The 20,297-nt window shown below is 48.0% G+C and overlaps 1 protein-coding gene across 2 annotated transcripts in view; it reads right to left on the bottom strand.

Moving 5' to 3' along the window:
• Nucleotides 1–20,297, bottom strand: part of TMEM132A (transmembrane protein 132A) — a 408,370-nt gene that overhangs the window by 109,605 nt on the left and 278,468 nt on the right. The gene's annotated exons all lie outside the window — the stretch shown is intronic.

The raw sequence follows: 20,297 nt of genomic DNA, 5'->3' as shown, positions 1-20,297 counted from the left end.
TTCAAAAAAGAACATTGTCTGGTATGCAGCATACAGTCCCAAAAAGAAAAGCGAAAAACACTAAAAGGTGTTGCTGGAAGGTCTCCTGGACGTACTAATTGTTTGACAGGCCTATAAGATGATCCTTATAGCTTCCAGGGAGCTCCACATGGCCAGTGCTATTAGGAGCAATACTTTTTGCTGTTTGCACTAAATTAGAAATCAAATCAGTTAACAGTGAAATGCTGCCATCTAGTGACGTAAAAATAAAGTGTTCAATAAGTGCTGAATGTGGAGGCAGTAAGAAAAATCGTTGGAGCAGCCATCCACACAGCCTGCTTTTTTGCGGTCGGGGATGGCGGAGAAGGGGGCAAGATGGCCGCCGCGGGGCCTGTGTCAGGGCCTCGTGAGGATCGGGTCTGGTGCTGTCTCCGTGGGGTCTGGTGGCCAGCTCTGGACGCCCCCTTTCTCATGTCTGGGAGTTCCCCCACACCAGCTGGTGTTTCAGCACCCGAAATTATGGCTGTATCGCTCCAAAAAAACGGATCATTAGGAGTATTGCGGAGCTCCTTGAATACACATCCTGTGTCTCCTACATCCAGCCACGCCCCCGAGGAGTTGCAACCTTAAACAGCCGCCTGCAAAACCTTGCAGCCGAAACAAGCATCAGAAGATGCGCTCACATCAACCTTGTAAAATTTTGTGAAAGTGTGAATGGACGACCAGGTCGCCGCCTTACACACCTGGGAAACGGATGCTTGATGTCGGAAAGCCCAGGAGGCACCAATTGCCCTGGTCGATTGCGCCGTGTCAGGAAAGGGGGGTGCCCGTCCCCTTAAGGCATAAGCCTGAACCAAGATCTGTCTGATCCACCAAGAAAGGCTACCAACTCAGAAACCCTCCTGGCAGATGTAATAGCCACTAGAAAGACTACTTTATGAGAGAGTGTCAATAAGGGGATCTCCTAATGTTTTCAAATGGTGGTTTCTGAAGCACAGAGAGCACCAGATTCAAATCCCACGGATGCAGCGGAGGTCGCACCGGAGGGGCCACATGTCAACCCCCCGAACAAACATACTCACCAATGAATGAGTCGTCAAGGGTTGCTGAAAAGAGACAGCCAAAGCCGATATCTGCCCCTTAATGGTGCTTAAGGTTTCTGATCCACTCCTCACTGCAAAAACAGCAGGAACCTGGAAACTTGGTATATGTGTGGACGCCACCCCATCGCCTCACAAATGGAGATGTAGGCCTTCCACGTACGATGATAAATCCTCAGAGAAGAGAATTTCCGTACCCTCAGCATTGTGGAGATTACAGAATCTGACAGACCTCGGTCCCTTAGCACCTAGCTTTCATCAGCCTTGCCGTTAAGGCCAGTGACGGTAAAGCAGGATGAAGTATTGGACCTTGCAAGAGAAGGTCCTCTCGCATTGGCACCGCCAAGGAACATCCGCCACCATTCATACTATGTCGGCATACCACGGACGCCGAGGCTAATCTGGGGCAATCAATCACTGGAATCCCCCCGGCCTTCACTCTGCGAAGCAGACATGGTAGAAGTTTTGTGGTGGGAAGGCATAAATCAGCCGATGATGCCCCCATGGAGCCACCAAGCATCTTCCGCGTCCGCCCAGGGATCTTTTGACCTGGCCACAAACTTCTGTACCTTTCCGATTGAGTAGAGAAGCCAGGAGATCAACATCTGGCGTACCCCACCTTAGGCAAAGGAGCTGAAATACATCGGGATGCAGCAATCATTCCTCTTGATCCAGCATCTGACGACTTAGGTAGCCCGCTTGCCAGTTTTCTACACCCAGAATGTGCACGCGCCGCTCTGCCCACCGCAGGATGTGAGCGACCTCCAGTGCTGCAGCCAAGCTCCTTGTTCCTCCTTGATTGATATACGCCACCGCCGTGGCGTTGTCCGACTGGATCCTGACTGGATGCCCCTGCAGCCTCCGTGACCATGTGGAGAGGCACCGCCTGATCGCCCGAACCTCGAGCACATTGATCGGCAGGCGGGATTCTTCCTGCATCCAGCAACCCTGGGCCGAATGCACGCCCCAAACTCCCCGCCAACCAGTCAGGCTGGCCTCCATTGTGATCACCGTCCAATGAAGAGGAAGGAATGACTTCCCGGACCAAAGGGCAGGCAAACTCAGCCACCCGAGCAGGGAATCCCTGACTAGCTGGCTCACCAGAAATTGACAATCCAGGAATAACGGAGATTTGTCCCATTTGGACAGGATCTTCTTTTTCAAGACTCGAGTGTGGAATTGAGCATACGGTGCCGCCTCGAAAGTGGCTACCATGAGACCCAGAACTTGCATGCAAAAACGCAGCGACGACCACCTGCAGGACACCAACAACTTCACCGCAGCCTGAAGAGTCTGCAGCTTGTCTGAAGGGAGAAAGACTTTTGCCTCTGAGGAGTCCAGAAGCAAGCCCAGGTACTCCAGGCATTGAGTCAGCCCCGATACCGACTTCTGGAGGTTCAGTGCCCAACCAAACTCCCGAAGAATTTGCATGGCGATTGCCACATCCTCCTTTAATCCTGAGGTGGAAGTTGCTCTTAGAATGATGTCATCCAGGTAACCCATGATTGCAATCCTTCACTGCCTTAGCAAAGCCAGAATTGGGGCTAGAATCTTGGTGAAGTCCCTTGGTGCTGACATCAGGCCAAACAGGAGAGCTACAAATTGGTAGTGCTCATCCCTGACCGCAAATTGCGGAAACATATGATGCCTGACACATATAGAGACATGCAAGTATGCATCCTCAATGTCCAGGGACACCAGGAAATCCCCCTGATGGACCACAGAGTGAACTGATTCCATCCTGAACCTTTGTACTTTCACAAAGCTGTTGAGGGCCTTGAGATCTAGGACCGGACGGACCCCTTCCTTCTTTGGGACTACAAACAGATTGGAGTAGAATCTCTGAAACTTTTCCGGCATTGGTACAGGTACTATCACCCCGCGCTGCAGCAGGGCCTGTACTGCCCTAAACAGGGCCTCCCGACGAGCCGGAAGATGATAAAGGTTGGAGGGAAAAAAAATCTGTTTGGCGGACAAGAAAGAAACTATCTTGTAACCTGATGAAACCAATTCGCAGACCCACTGATTGGAAAGAAGGGAGGTCCACCGAGCTGCAAACTCCCGAAGTCGACCCCCCACCCGAGAATTGGGCGGGGGCGACCCTTCATGCGGCAACAGATTTGTTTGCTGGCTTGTTTGGTTTGCGAAACCAGGGATGCTTTTGTCCCTCAGTGGGCACCTTGTCGGACTGGAAACGCTTACCTGCTGACCCGGGCGGATGAAAAATCCGCTTCTGAGCGGAAAAGGTGGGCCCTTGCCTACGGCATGGCTCCTTACCTTTCCTGGACTGTGGGAGCAACGTACTCTTACTCTTAGTAACATTCTTAATAATGTCATCCAATGAGGCTCCAAACAGCCTCTCTCCCTGGAAGGGCAAATCCGCCAGTGCTTTCTTAGATGCCTGGTCCGCAGACCAGCATTTCATCCAAATCAAGCGACGTAGCATTACAGCTGATACTGAGGCTGTGACAGACCTAGCCAAGACGGAGGCTTTTGGAGGGGACTGAATGCGAGCCTCTTGCCGACCAATCATGGGCCTTGGCATTTGGGGGAATGGTGTACTTTGTGAGCTGTATTTCTGGGGACCCTCGAGGTGGTGCTTCTTTGGATTCAGGTCCATGCGCCCCCCCCCCCCCCAAACACAGACTCTGGGAACCCTGTATATGCCATATTATAGTGATGACCTTCATAATGTTGAGGCTCATAGAAGGTGCCGATGTCATCAACTCAGGCCACCTGTCTGTTAGAATGTGTTTATTGTAAATAAGTCTAGTATGGGATCTAAGAGTCATTAGATCCCCATTGTTGTTTGTGTTAATTTGTGAAAATGTTGATTGTGTCTTCTGAGCTACAAGATGGCAAGTCTGGCCTAAAGGCCATGTCCGAGTCATCTAGGCTGTCTAAAGGATTAGTAATTAGCTCATGTTAATTAGGTCTATTCACAGGTGTATTTTAAGAGTAATATGAGCAGGGATATATGCACCTCCTCTTTTACTGTAGATAAGAAATGTATTCCTTCCAATAAAGAGTCTGATTCCTAATTGACCCTCCGTACAGAGCCTCGTCTCGGGGGGGAAGAATTATTCGTACGGGTTTCTTGCTCAGCTGATTGGATTGTTCGGTAGCTGCCTTTGTGTTCGGAAATGGAATGTCCTAAATGGCTTTAACCCCTTTCATACTCGTGGTGTCGTTACAGAGGCTCTAGAGAGCAAGTGGGCCGTATCTAAGGCCGCATCACAGACATACTTAAGACCCTGCACCAACTGGTCCACCAGCTACACGCAGACCGGGGAAGCCTGTTGCTTCTCCAACTCATGGTGCAACAATTTAGTCCATTCAGTAAGCGTCTGGGACACCAGAGCCGCATTGCTGACCACACCACTGTAAACATGGACCGGGCAACCGCCTCGGCCCTCCTGTCAGCAGAGTCCTTGAAAGCAGGGGTCCCTTCCACCGGAATCATGGTTATCTTATTTAACCTGGATACCGGGGGATCAACAATCGGAGGAGATGTCCATTTCTTCAGGAAACTCTTCTCAAAGGGGCAACGCACCACCATGCGTTTCGGAACTGAAAAGGTCCGCTGCGGGCTTCCCCACTCCTTGTAAATAAACGTATCAAAATAAGTTAGGCAAGGAAACACCTTAGCCATGCGGGCCTGCTTATGGGACCCGAAAGGGATCGACACCTCTGTACATGTCCCCACCGTATCCTCCATCTTTAGGGTATCCTGTACCGCTGTGATAAGTGCTCTTAGTAGCACTTTTTCCTGTGCTGACCCGGACACGGAGTCATTCTCACTGTCCGAATGGTCCTGGTCCGCATCCTCTGCAATTTCAGAACAGGGGCTGCCTGCCACAGCGGGACACGAGTCTGCATTAGAGCTTTCCCCAGAAGATGGTGGGGGTGGGGGCATTTTTTACCCCCCCTTGCACCCACATGCCGCTTCCACCCTGGCAACAAAGGACTCCAGGACCGCCGACAGAGCGTCCATACGCATGGCAGGTGCAGGGGAACTGGTTGCCATAACAGGGATGTCTGGGGAAGAAGCGCCAGCTTCTGACGCCATGCTGACCCACACTCTCCTGTCACCACTTAGGGACCTAAGGCATGTCACACAAAATGCCCGCCCTTCTATCTGCCACAGACTGAAGGGCCCCCCGCAGGACTCACCACCCTGACCCATTTACCATGCTGTGCTGCTGCTGTCCGCTCTCCCCTGTGTCAGCCATGAGGTGTTCTGTGTAAAAAGCATGCTGTTCTAGAAAGAAACAGTCACCCAGCGTTAGAGGCAAAACAAGCCGAGGCTACTAGAAAATGGCCACTGGTTGCCTCACCAAAAAACATCTGAGGGTGCCGGGAAAATGGCTGCTGGATTTCCAGAAAATAGCCGAAATGGAAAAAACTGGCTGTGGCTACAGAAAAAGGGCCACGGCTTCAGGAAAATGGCAGTGGTCCGCGCGGCAGCCTCTCCACATGGTATACACACCAAAACATTGCACCATGGCCCAGAAACAGGGAAGAGGACGAGCGGACCCCCAACACCCAGTGCAGCCCCCCCGGCCAGGTACGTGCACCGCACCCCCATATGCCCAGTCACACAGCGGCCCATAGTATAGGGAGGAGGGAAAGGGACAGGGAGACCTCCCAGGGAATGCCCAGCTGCTCCATGCTGCCGAGACAGGTGGAACCATATTTACCTCTCCTGCAGGGACTGCTGGACACATTCCATGGACAGACCCATCATCTGAGCAGTACGGGGTGGCTGACGGCCACAGCACACTGTGACACGGACAGCAGTAGCTCGGTCATATGTGTGCCCCGGAGCATATAGCTCACAGTAAAAAAACAGCAAAACAGCGCAAGTCATTGTTGACACAGCACGTAGCTAAGGTCTGCTCACGCTCGATGGCCAGGCTGGGGAGACAACCAGGATCTATATTATCCAGCCTGTCACCCAGTCTGGCTGTTGATTGTAGATCACAGGTATCAAAAATGCAGAAAAAAAGAAAAGATTCCCAGGACCAATGGTCCCACCAGGAGCCAGGTCCTTCTACACTAGGCAGAAAAAAAATTAGCTGCTGGATGCAGTGTGAGAGGTTATAGCCAGTAGGACAGCCCCCTTGGCGGTACTGTGCTGTTTTTGACATGTTCTGCCTAGTCTTCACCTGAAGGGGCGATATAACCCTAAGGTCAAGATGAAGATGCTGTGTCTGTCAATGAACGAAAGAGAAAATGTTTTTCTCTGGGTTTTTGTTTTTTCCGGTTAGGGTCTGGAGACTTGGAGGCTTTATAGAGATTTGGGTGGAAAGAAGCCTCTACCTAAATAGAATAGTTATTCCTGCGCTCCAATGGAATATGAATAAATAATGGTCAATGGTGCTGCAACCACTGTATGGGCCAAACACTACCCAAAAAAATATTTGCAAAAACAATTAAGCGATGGTGTTGCGCTCCAATGTGAACTGTGATAATATAAATACCCACTTACAACGTGGACACGAATATGGGACAAAAAAATATATGGTAAAATACTAAAAACCGTGATCAATAATGTGCAAAAAAGCAAAATAGTAGTGAAAACGGGCTAAGTATAATAGATAAAGAGTACTTAACAGCTAGCATAAATACAATGAAAAAAAAATGCCATAAATATAGCAATGAAGCTTCAGAATGTCCAAATGTGCAAAACTCTGGGGCAGAGGGGAAGGAGCCTCTTTGCTTTCTTCTCAGTTGTAGATCACCTAAAAGGGACAAAGCTTGTTTCCAGGGACAGGTACTCAGCAGAGTGGTTTGCTCCCAGTGTGTCAAGCAGGTAAAATAGAGAAACATAGGAGAGGCTCTCTGGTGTAGTATGTTTAACACTCAATGTAAGTTCATTCAACATAAATCAAAAAATAGGGTACTCACATTTAAAACTAGCAACAGTGCATTGTATATAAACGAGCAGAGAGCTTGGATGGTAAAAACGTCACTTTCGGTGTCCTGTGTCTAACGCGTAGTCACTGTCATGCGACTTATTCGGAGAACACGGAGGACACCGGAAGTGATTTTCTTTTAAGATCCGAGCTCGCTGCTCATTTGTATACAATGCACTGTTGCTAGTTTTAAATGTGAGTACCCTATTTTTTGATGTTGAATAAACTTTTTTTCCCCATTGTGTTTATGCTAGCTGTTAAGTACCGTATATACTCGAGTATAGGCCGACCCGAATATAAGCCGAGGCCCCCAATTTACCCCCAAAAAAACTGGCAAACTTATTGACTCGTGTATAAGCCGAGGGTGAGACATGCCTGTCCATCCCTGTGTGTGTGTCCGTCCCTGTGTGTCCGTCCATCCCTGTGTGTCCGTCCATCCCTGTGTGTGTGTGTGTGTGTGTCCATCCATCCATCCATCCCTGTGTGTGTGTGTGTCCATCCATCCATCCATCCCTGTGTGTGTGTGTGTCCATCCATCCATCCCTGTGTGTGTGTGTCTCCATCCATCCATCCATCCCTGTGTGTGTGTGTCTCCATCCATCCATCCATCCCTGTGTGTGTGTGTCTCCATCCATCCATCCATCCCTGTGTGTGTGTGTGTCTCCATCCATCCATCCCTGTGTGTGTGTGTCCATGTGTGTGTGTGTGTGTGTGTGTGTGTGTGTGTGTGTGTGTGTGTGTGTGTGTGTGTGTGTGTGTGTGTGTCCAGCCTACCTGTGTCCCGAGCCTCCGTCCCGTGCCTTGCCTCCTTGCCTCCGTCCCGTGCCGTGCCTTGCCTCCTTGCCTCCGTCCCGTGCCGTGCCTTGCCTCCTTGCCTCCGTCCCGTGTCGTGCCTTGCCTCCGTCCCGTCCCGTGCCTTGCCTTGCCTCCGTCCCGTGCCTTGCCAGGATCGCCGCTCTTCGTCGGCGCCTCGGCGGACATACTACAATTCGAAAGCCGCGCCTCCGCCTCCGCCTTTGCCTGTGATAGGCGGAACACTGAATTTCCCAGCAGCCTGTGTTCCGCCTATCACGGACATCGTCTCATCCTCGTACTACGGACGAGGATGAGACGATGTCAGTGATAGGCGGAACACAGGCTGCTGGGAAATTCAGTGTTCCGCCTATCACAGGCGGAGGCGGAGGCGCGGCTTTCAAATTGTAGTATGTCCGCCGTCTGTCTGCTCGATACGCTGATCGAGCAGTCAGACGGCGATGACTCGAGTATAAGCCGAGGGGGGCACTTTCAGCCTCAAAAAAGAGGCTGAAAATCTCGGCTTATACTCGAGTATATACGGTACTCTTTATCTATTGTACTTAGCCCGTTTTCACTCTGTGACAGATCCGATCCCCCCAACTCCGACTGAGTGCTTTTGTCAGTATATCCCGCTTCCTCCAATCTGACTATCAGAGAGATATATTCTGATAGCTGCATTGAATACAAGTCTAGCCGAAAATAGCTTGTAGAATTTTGAATGCTTTATTGGACAGAATAAGCCTTTTTATACACTTAACACAAGGGGTTAGATAATGAGGTAGGGCTGCTCCTGGATACTCCCCCTCCCCTATAACAACAACTTTTTTTATTTAATTTTTTATTAAATCTTTTTATTTTATAAACATATAAAATGTACATACCGTTAGGCTCGGTTCACACAGGGGCGACTGCGATCCGACTTGAGGTCGCCCCTAGTCGCCTCAGGTCGGACAACATTTAAAAATCAATGTAAGTGAATGAGAGCCGTCTTAATGCACGCTACTGAAGTCGCCTCCGACTTCAAAAGAAGTTCCTGTACTACTTGAATCCGACTTGTAGGCGACTTGTACCCATTGATTTCAATGGAGGTCGCCTCCAAGTTGGATCTCTGTCTATACGGAGGAGACTTTGACAGAATTACTAGCTCTGAAGGGGGAACTCCACGCCAAATTTCTGAAAAAAATTTGGCGTGGGTTCCCCCTCCGAGAGCATACCAGGCCCTTAGGTCTGGTATGGATTCCAAGGGGAACCCCGTACGCCGAAAAAACGGCCTGGGGGTCCCCCCCAGATCCTTATCCGAGCACGCTACCCGGCCAGCCAGGAAAGGGGGTGGGGACGAGCGGGCGCCCCCCCCCCTCCTGAGCTGTACCAGGCCGCGTGCCCTCAACATGGGGGGGTGCCTTGGAGGAGGGGGGCGTGCGGCCCCCCCACCCCAAAGCACCTTGTCCCCATGTTGATGAGGACAAGGGCCTCTTCCCGACAACCCTGGCCGTTGGTTGTCGGGGTCTGCGGGCGGGGGGCTTATCGGAATCCAGGAGCCCCCTTTAATAAGGGGGCCCCCGGATACCGGCCCCCCACCCTATGTGAATGAGTATGGGGTACAATGTACCCCTACCCATTCACCTGTAAAATAAAAGTACAAAAAAAACACAACACACCAGATAAAATACTTTATTGCACAGCTCCAGGGGTCTTCCGTCTTCGGGGGTCTTCTCGCCGGACTCCTCCGCTATCTTCTTGTAGCTCTTTTGCTAGCGGAGGAGTCCGGCTTTCTTCCTCGCCGCCGGCCTCTTCTTCCGACTTCGGGGGTCTTGCCCCCCTCTTCGGTTCTTCTGCCGGGCCACCACGCCTTCTTATAGCTCTTTTACAGGCGGTGGCCCGGTCTTCTGTCGCCGCCGTCGCCTTCCGTTCTTCTTCTTCTTCTTCTTCTCCAGGAGATGTTGACTCGACGCTCTCTCCGGCTGCAATGCCAGGGACGCGCTGCGCTGCCACTTATATAGGGACAAGGGGCAGTGTCACATGGGTTGATGTCACATGGGTTGGTCACATGGGTTGATGTCACATGGTAAGGGGGCGGGGTCACCATGTGACATCAAGAAGAAGAACGGAAGGCGACGGCGGCGACAGAAGACCGGGCCACCGCCTGTAAAAGAGCTATAAGAAGGCGCGGTGGCCCGGCAGAAGAACCGAAGAGGGGGACAAGACCCCGAAGTCGGAAGAAGAGGCCGGCGGCAAGGAAGAAAGCTGGGCTCCTCCGCTAGCAAAAGAGCTACAAGAAGATAGCGGAGGAGTCCGGCGAGAAGACCCCCGAAGACGGAAGACCCCCGGAGCTGTGCAATAAAGTATTTTATCTGGTGTGTTGTGTTTTTTTTGTACTTTTATTTTACAGGTGAATGGGTAGCACCCCGCCCGCAGACCCCGACAACCAACGGCCAGGGTTGTCGGGAAGAGGCCCTTGTCCTCATCAACATGGGGACAAGGTGCTTTGGGGTGGGGGGGCCGCACGCCCCCCCTCCCCCAAGGCACCCCCCCATGTTGAGGGCACGCGGCCTGGTACGGCTCAGGAGGGGGGGGGCGCCCGCTCGTCCCCACCCCCTTTCCTGGCCGGCCGGGTAGCGTGCTCGGATAAGGGTCTGGTGTGGATCTGGGGGGGACCCCCACGCCATTTTTTCGGCGTAGGGGGTTCCCCTTGGAATCCATACCAGACCTAAGGGCCTGGTATGCTCTCGGAGGGGGAACCCACGCCAAATTTTTTTCAGAAATTTGGCGTGGAGTTCCCCCTTCAGAGCTCATTCTCTGATTGGCCACGGCAAAAGTCGCCTGGCCTGGGGCGACTTGTAAGTCGCGCTGTTAAGTAGTGCCAAGTCGCGCTGTCAATCATTTACAAGTCGTCTCCAAGTTGCCTTCCCAAAGTCGTGTCGCCCCTAGTCGCCCCTGTGTGAACCGAGCCTTAAGAATAAAGAAACTACCAAGAGATAATCTTACACAATTCCATCAGTGTCACAATTAATAGCTCCCTACATACATTATTCTTTCTATAACCCTTTAAACCGCTCCTATCCCCCCATCCTCTCCCCCCCCCCCCCATTCCCTCCTAGTGCCTTATCTTTCAACCACCTTTTTACTGTGCCTTAATTCTTGTGGAATTAGTAAACAAATATATTACCATTATCCTGCTTTCCCTCACATAGATTACTTTGTCACCCGTCTAATCTATTCTCCCTTCCTTATAACATCCCTCAGTGTTTAATTCTCTCTTGCCATGTGTCCATTGATACCCTTTATAGTGGACCAGCCATGGTGTCCACAACTTAAAAAAAAAACACCAAAGTTCCTTCTTGTAGTGTATACCACTTTTTCCCTCCATATAGTATCATCCATCACTTTTATCCATTCTTCACACGTGGGGGATCTTACAGATTGCCAGTTCTGGGCTATTAACTTTTGTGCCTGAAATAGGCCCCTTATCACTATTTTAACTTTTTCCGATCTCTTCCTGTCTTCTATTTTTCCGAATAAGCATATCTCCTCCCCTGGTTTAACCACTTAAGGACCAGGCCTCTTTTTCAGACTTGGTGTTTACGTGTTTAAAACAGTTTTTTTTTGCTAGAAAATTACTTAGAACCCCCAAACATTTTATATTGTTTTTTTTCTAACACCCTACAGAATAAAATGGCGGTCATTGAAATACTTTTTTTCACACCGTATTTGCGCAGCGGTCTTACAAGCGCACTTTTTTTGGAAAAAATTCACTTTTTTGAATAAAAAAATAAGACAACAGTAAAATTAGCCCAATTTTTTTTATATTGTGAAAGATAATGGTACGCCGAGTAAATTGATACCCAACATGTCATGCTTCAAAATTGTGCCCGCTCGTGGAATGGCATCAAACTTTTAGCCTCAAAAATCTCCATAAGCGACATTTAAAAAATTCTACAGGTTGCATTTTTTGCGTTACATAGGAGGTCTATGGCTAGAATTATTGCTCTCGCTCTACCGATAGCGGCGAAACCTCACATGTGTGGTTTGACCACCGTTTTGTAAACATCCCTTGTAATAGAAAAAAGCATGACAGGTCCACTTAAATATGAGATCTGGGGTCAAAAAGTCCTCAGATGTCATATTTGGGCTAAAATGCAAAAAAAAAAAAATAAATAAATAAAATCTGACATTTAAAAAAAATATACCTTTAAGAGGTATGGGCGGAAGTGACGTTTTGACGTCGCTTCCGCCCTCCTATGGTATAGAGACGAGTGGGGGCCATCTTAGCCTCACTTGTCTCTATGCCCAGCTAACGAAAAGACCGATCGCCTCCGCCACTACCGACGGCTCCGGTAAGCGGCGGAAGGTGCGGGAGGGCGGCGGGAGGGGGGGTGGCACCTCTCCCGCCGCCGATAGCGGTGATCTTGCGGCGAATCCGCCACGGAGACCACCGTTATCGTACAGCCGACCGCCGCCTGAAGAGATGGATATCTCGGTTGTGGCAGCAGCTGCTGCTGTTACCGAGATATCCCTCTTCAAAAATAGGACGTACATCGTCGTGCGGCGGTCGGCAAGTGGTTAAGCATGGTCCCAAAAGTATTGTTAATAACTTCCACTATTCCTGTCCAGTACCTAAATAATTTTGGTCACTTCCACATCATATGTATCAAATCCCCAGTTTCTTGACACCTTGAACATTTAGCGTCCACTCTATAACCAAATCCAAAAAGTTTTTTTGGGGTATAATAAGTCCTATGTGAAAAAAATAGCTGGGACATTTTTTTGTGCAGGGGACGCTGAAACCAGGGCACTACCTTCTAATATCTTTCTCCACTGTGCTTCTGTTTTCTTTACTCCAAGATCCTCTTCCCACCTTTTTTTATTTCTAGCCAATCCGTCACTAGTAATAAATTTACTACAGAGCTGTGCATATATCTCAGATATCAATCCCTTAGATGACTCCCTATTCACCACTTTTTGAATAAGAGGGGTTTTACACCATACTACCATTTGATTTCTAAAATGTGGTTGTAGGGCATGTCTTATCTGAAGATATCGGAAAAACAAATGGTTAGGAACACCATACTCCCTCCACAGCTCCTCAAAAGACTTCAACCTACTTCCCTTATATATTTGGGCCAATCTTACCACACCACACTTTTCCCATACACCTGCTTTACCTATAGGTGTCAAGTCTGGAAAGTGCTTATTATCCCACAGTGGGGTATATTCTGTTGGTCCTACGTATCCCATTTTTTTTTTTTACTGCCTGCCAGACCTTTGTAATTAATCTTAGTGTAGGGCATTCAGAAAGGAAGGAGTCAGCTTCCAGAGCTTCCACCAGTTTAACATGCTTAGCTCCCTGCAACAGCATCGGCTCCTTTTTATTTCTATTCTCCACCCTATCCCAGCCCCTCAAATGCTGTATCTGAGCGGCCAGAAAATAGCATCGGGGGTGTGGGACTGCTGCTCCCCCCTCTTTGGCCTATACGAGGTTGTCTCTTCTTCCATATTAGTTCCCTAAATAAAGTTTCGATCTTTTTAAACCATTCCATTCTTATCCAAACTGGAGCGTTATGTAAATAATACAATAACTGGGGCATCCAGACCATTTTAATTAAATTAATTCTGCCAGCTACTGACAAAGGTAGATGTTTCTAAATGTCCCGCTTCTGACTAAATCTAAACAGGAGGGGAGCAAGATTATCTTTTATATATTGGTTTGGGTCCCTTGTTAGCCATATTCCCAAGTATTTCATTCTGTCTACCACAGTTGAGCAACAGCAGGCGGCAGAGGGCTTATTGGGTCTACTGGCAGCAATGCAGACTTCTCCCAATTAATTACCAACCCTGATATCCATCCGAAGTTTTCCACTATATTCATGGCCGTCACTAAGGATACAGCTATATCCCCAAGAAAGAACAGGATATCATCTGCGTATAATGCAATCCTGTCTTCACCCGTTTCTCTTTTAAATCCCTGTATCACCCCTGCAGCTCTAATGGCAATCGCCAATGGTTCAATTGCCAAAGCGAACAGGGGCGACAGGGGACATCCCTGTCGTGTACCCCTCTCAAGTTCTATTGGGTTAGAGTACATGTTGTTAATTTTTATTTTTGCTCTAGGGGTCCTATAAAGTGCTTTTAACCAACCTAAAAGGTGGGTCCGAACCCAAACATCTCAAGAGCCCGCCATAGATACCCCCACTCCAAGCTATCAAAAGCTTTAGCGGCATCTAGAGATACTATGGCCTGCGACCCCATGTTTAGCGTCGGAATCTGTAAGTTTAAATACACCCTCCTGATGTTAACACTGGTGGACCTATTCGCTATAAACCCAGATTGATCTGGGTTTATACGTTTTTGTGTATGTCTATTCACCTTTGCTGCCAATACTTTTGCAAGTATTTTTGCATCAGAGCACAACAATGATATTGGCCTATACGATGCAGTGTCCTTAGGGTCTTTCCCTTCTTTTGGCAGCACTATTATCATGGCTTCTGACATAGAAATAGGCAGCCCCCCTCCTGATACCACATCCTCCAGTACCTTCAATAGTTCTGGGATAAATACCTCCCCATACCGTCTATAAATTTCTACTGGAAGACCATCTGGTCCTGGGGACTTCTGATTGGCCATCCCGGCCACAGCGCACTGTACTTCCTCCAGGGTTATAGGGCTCTCTAGATGTTCTTTTGCTTGTTCTGACAGTGTTGGTATTTCTATCCCTTCAAAAAAAAAAAAAAATGATCCCATTCCCCCCTCTCCTCTTTCTGTCTAGATTTTTATAGCTTTGAATAATACTGCCTAAATGAGTCGAGAATTTCAGAGGTCCGAGAGGAGATCTCCTCCCCCCGGCAGTCTAATCGCCGTGATCCCTGATGAGGAGTTATTAGTTTTAACCAGCCTAGCAAGCATACGGCCTACACTCTCCCCATCAGCAAACGCCTCTTGTCTCTGAAACAGGTGCTTATTCTCCACCTCTCATAACAACATTTCTATATCTCTGCTGGCTTCTGAGCCATCTCTCCTGTTTTTCAGGGGTTGGGTCTTCCACATATTGTTTTCAGCCTCCACCACTTCCTCTCTGATACTCCCATTTCCTAGAATTTCTCTTAATCCCTGCCATCTGTTGTATTATTAACCCTCTAAGGAATGCCTTTAGGCTGTCCCATACCACCCCTATTGGTGCTGTCCCCTCATTTAAAGTTACAAACTCTTAAATTTTTCCATTTACCTCGGTTGGTCCCCCCATCAACTCTAACCAGAATGGACTTATTTTCCATTCTCTTTGCAAATTGTTGTCCTCAGCTTGAACCGTTGAGTGGGCCGACACTCCCCTTGGGGAATAGACTATGTCTTTTCTATTATCCCTAGTGCCACCCTATTTCCAAACGCCATGTCTATTCTTGATAGTGTTTTATATGAGCTGGAGAAGCATGAATACTGCTGCAAAGTTGGATTCCGGGTTCTCCAAATATCACACATATCTAATTCTTCCATAAATTGGGCCAACCGGCTCTCCAGAGCCTTGTCTGATTGAGCCCCAGGCAGAAACCTATCTTTTCCCCTATTGAGAACCTCATTAAAATCCCCCATCGCAAAGACTGGTATACCCTCTTTATCTTCCAGAAATTCTGCCAACCTAAATAATACCTCCATTTTAAAGGGTGGTGGGATATAAATGTTTACCAGAATATAGGGCTTATTTTCTATTTGTCAGTGTAGAAACACATAGCATCCCTCCGTGTCTATTATAACTTTCTGAGGAACAAAGCGAAACCCGGTTCTAACCATTATGCTCACCCCCCTTGCATATGAGGAGTAAACCGAATGGTATTGGAACTGGAATTGCTTGCTGTAGAGTCCCCCCCATAGTGTCTTTTGTCAAATGTGTCTCCTGTAGCCATACTAAATCCACTCGGTTTTTCTCCATAATTGAGAAGACAGCCATTTTCTTAACTGTAGCAACAACTTAAAATACAATTACATAATTACCATGTTAATTAACACAGCACTTAAAGCAGCCTAGGTGACCAGACAGTCCGTCTCCGGAGGTCAATGTAATCAACTCTTTCAAGGATTGTGTATTGTTCAGACTTAACAACCCAAGAATAGTCTTTACATATATCCTGGGAGATACTGTGGATAAATATTACTTACTTACATTTTAAGTAATCCAAGATATATTTTCTCACTCACCCTGTACCAGGATGGCACAGGGTGATTTCGATATAAGAGTTGTAGGGGGAGCTGAAACATGGGTTTCCCAACCTTTCCAACAGTGGCGGCCCTCCATAGGGGGCGCCCGGGCGCCGCCCCCCTTGCTGTAGTCAGAAAAAAAAATGTCCCCTTTAAGAAAATAATAAGAAAAAAGAAATGCCCTTTAACTAAGTGCACTGTGTCCGGGCGCCGGACACAATGCACTATGGAAAGTGCCACGTCAATGCAATCACGAGATTGCAGACGTGGCGCTTCATTGGCGGGGTTTGGAGATGCTTTGTGGCGCAAATGATCGCGCCACAAAGCATCCGCCCGGCCAAGTGCTTTGTTCTCTGTGTGAGAACAAAGTTACTTCCGGCGGGCTACAAAAACATGGCCGCCGTGAGGACTAATCCTGGTGTGTTCAATGGAGAGGGGAGCACATGAAAACAAGGAAGTAATGGACTGGCCACCGCTGCATTGGTAAGATTATTCCCATCTTCTGACAAAGTGGAGTGCATAGGCTTTACTGAGCAGAGCCTAGTAATAGTTGTTACATTTTTATCAGATAACAGCTACGATCTCATCAGCACTGAAAAAATGTAATGAAAGGGTGTCCTGCTTCACAGAGTGAGACATGTGCCTGGCAGGAGAGGAGAGGGGGGTGGGGGACTGCTGAGTGCTGATCAGAGCAATGCTTCTCCTGTTCACCACTAAATCCCTCTCTCATCTGTCCTGTCCTATCATCTGTCTGTCTGTCTGTCTCACCATCCATCCATCTGTCTATCTATCTATCCCACTGTCTGTCTGTCTATCTATCTATCGATCCCACCATCCATCCATCCATCTATCTATCCCACTGTCTGTCTATCTATCCCACCATCCATCCATCCATCTATCTATCCCACTGTCTGTCTATCTATCCCACCATCCATCCATCCATCTATCTATCCCACTGTCTGTCTATCTATCCCACCATCCATCCATCCATCTATCCCACTGTCTGTCTATCTATCCCACCATCCATCCATCCATCCATCCATCCATCCATCCATCCATCCATCCATCCATCCCACTGTCTGTCTGTCTATCCCACCATCCATCTATCCCACTGTCTGTCTATCTATCCCACCATCCATCCATCTATCTATCCCACCATCCATCCATCTATCTATCCCACCATCCATCCGTCTATCTATCCCACTGTCTGTCTGTCTGTCTGTCTGTCTATCCCACCATCCATCCATCTATCTATCCCACTGTCTGTCTATCCCTCTGTCTGTCTGTCTGTCTGTCTGTCTGTCTATCCCTCTGTCTGTCTGTCTGTCTGTCTGTCTGTCTGTCTGTCTGTCTGTCTGTCTGTCTGTCTGTCTGTCTGTCTATCCCACCATCTATCCATCCACCCATCTATCTATCCCTCTGCCGGTCTGTCTATCCCACCATCCATCTATCCCACTGTCTGTCTATCCCACCATCCATCCATCCATCCATCTATCCCACTGTCTGTCTATCCCACCATCCATCCATCTATCTATCCCACTGTCTGTCTATCCCACCATCCTTCCATCTATCCCACTGTCTGTCTGTCTATCCCACCATCCATCCATCTATCTATCCCACTGTCTGTCTATCCCACCATCCATCCATCCATCTATCCCCCTGTCTGTCTATCCCACCATCCATCCATCCCACTGTTTGTCTATCCCACCATCCATCTATCCCATTGTGTCTATCCCACCATCCATCCATCCACCCATCTATCTATCCCTCTGCCTGTCTGTCTATCTCACCATCCATCCATCTATCTATGCCACTGTCTGTCTATCCCACCATCCATCCATCCATCCATCCATCCATCTCTCTGTCTGTCTGTCTATCCCACCATCCATCTATGTATGCCACTGTCTGTCTGTTTATCCCACCATCCATCCATCCACCTATCTATCCCTATGTCTGTCTGTCTATCCCACCATCCATCCATCTATCTCTCTGTCTGTCTGTCTATCCCACCATCCATCTATCCCTCTGCCTGTCTGTCTATCTCACCATCCATCCATCCATCTATCTATCCCTCTGCCTGTCTATCCCACCATCCATCTATCTATGCCACTGTCTGTCTGTCTATCCCACCATCCATCTATCCCACTGTCTGTCTGTCTATCCCACCATCCATCCATCCATCCATCCATCCATCTATCTATCCCTCTGCCTGTCTATCCCACCATCCATCCATCTATCTATGCCACTGTCTGTCTGTCTATCCCACCATCCATCTATCCCACTGTCTGTCTGTCTATCCCACCATCCATCCATCCATCTATCTATCCCTCTGCCTGTCTATCCCACCATCTATCCATCTATCTATGCCACTGTCTGTCTGTCTATCCCACCATCCATCTATGTATGCCACTGTCTGTCTGTCTATCCCACCATCCATCCACCCCTCTGTCTGTCTGTCTATCCCACCATCCATCCATCTATCCCTCTGTCCTACCATCCATCCATCCATCCACCTATCCCTCTGTCTGTCTGTCTATCCCACCATCCATCCATCCATCTATCCCACTGTCTGTCTGTCTATCCCACCATCCATCTGCCTGTCTATCCCACCATCCATCCATCTATCTATCCCACTGTCTGTCTGTCTATCCCACCATCCATCCCTCCATCCATCCATCCATCTATCCCACTGTCTGTCTATCCCACCATCCATCTATCTATCCCTCTTGTCTGTCTGTCCCACCATCCATCCATCTATCCCACTATCCATCCATCTATCTATATCTATCTCTCCCACCCAATATCTGTCTGTCCGTCCCACCCAATATCTATCTATCTATCTGTAGGCCCTATTGCGGGCGAGCGACAGCGCGCGGGGGGGGGGGGGGTGATTATGGGGTTGGTTGGGGTTTTGTTTGCGCCCCCCCCCCCCCAAAAAAAAAAATGAATCACCAGCTGCCACTGCTTTCCAAGGGATTCTGGGTTCCATGTGTCCTCCCGTCACACACTCCAATTCTTTCTTTATACTAAGTGGAATCTCTACCACTTGTTGCACATTTGGACATTCTGAAACTTCGCCTTATTTATGGTGTGATTATTATTGGTTTATAAGTTGTAAAGGACTTCCAGACACTTTATTTTAATCACTTGTGCCTTAATTTGTTTGTTTGCACTATGTTGCACATTTTGACATTCTGAAGGGTTCATTGCTATGTTTATGCCATTTTTTTTTCATTGTATTTATGCTAGCTGTTAAGTACTCTTTATCTATTGTACTTAGCCCATTTTCACTCCTATTTTGCTTTTTTGCACATTATTGATCACAGATTTTATTATTTTACCTATATATTTTTGTCCCATATTCGTGTCCACGTTGTAAGTGGGTATTTATATCATCACAGTTCACATTGGAGCGCAACACCGTCGCTTGATTGTTTTTGCAAATATTTTTTTTGGGTAGTGTTTGGCCCATACGGTGGTTGCAGCACTATTGACCATTATTTATTCATATTCCATTGGAGCGCAGGAATAACTATTCTATTTAGGTAGAGGATTCTTCTCACCCAAATCTCTGTTTTTGCAAAGAAGCCTCTACCCCTGTCCTCAGGTCTTACCTGACCAAGGCCTAAACATTATAGTTTAGGCCTTGGTCAGGTAAGACCAACTGGCCATGCCTCTGCCTGTTACCTTAACTGCCAGCTAAGCCATGGACCATGTTCATACTTTGCCATATCTCTGTCTGCTGCTTGGACAATTCCTGGACATTTCCTTTGACTGTCTGGAACAATGCTTTGACTGCTCTGGCACGGTATTCCTGCCTGCTAAAACCACAGGTAATCCTTTTTTTTTCCCCATTGCTCAGCAAAATATATTTTGGGGTGTAATTCTCTGTGTGTACATGCTATGTATTAGAAGCCTGAAGGTGGAACTTGCATGTTGAGCTTATGTATGCGGCCAGGCTGTGGAAAAGTCTCACACATGGGTATCGCCATACTCAGGACGAGTAGCAGAATGTATTTTAGGGTATCATTTTTTCTATGTACATGCTATGTGTTAGAAAAATCTTATAAATTGACAAAAAAAAGTTTTCACTGTTTTTCCACATATTCCAAAAACTTGTGGAAAGAAATGACACGTTCAAAAGACTCTTTTTTAGAGTATGTAAATCTTTTAAAGATTATGCCTCATAGAATATACATTGGGGTGTTTTCTTTCCAAAATTGGGTCATTTTGTTGGTAATTCCATTGTCCTGGTGCTCCAAGGCCTTTCAAAAATGTGATAGGTACTGAAATGTGTAATTTGAACTTGAATGTTGGGCCT

This window comes from Lithobates pipiens, unplaced genomic scaffold (assembly GCF_037356315.1).
Source record: "Lithobates pipiens isolate NorthernLeopardFrog02 unplaced genomic scaffold, aLitPip1_a1.2 Scaffold_25, whole genome shotgun sequence".
Taxonomy (NCBI): domain Eukaryota; kingdom Metazoa; phylum Chordata; class Amphibia; order Anura; family Ranidae; genus Lithobates; species Lithobates pipiens.
The sequence above is the reverse complement of the archived record's forward strand: the minus strand, read 5'-3'. Positions and strand labels throughout refer to the sequence as shown.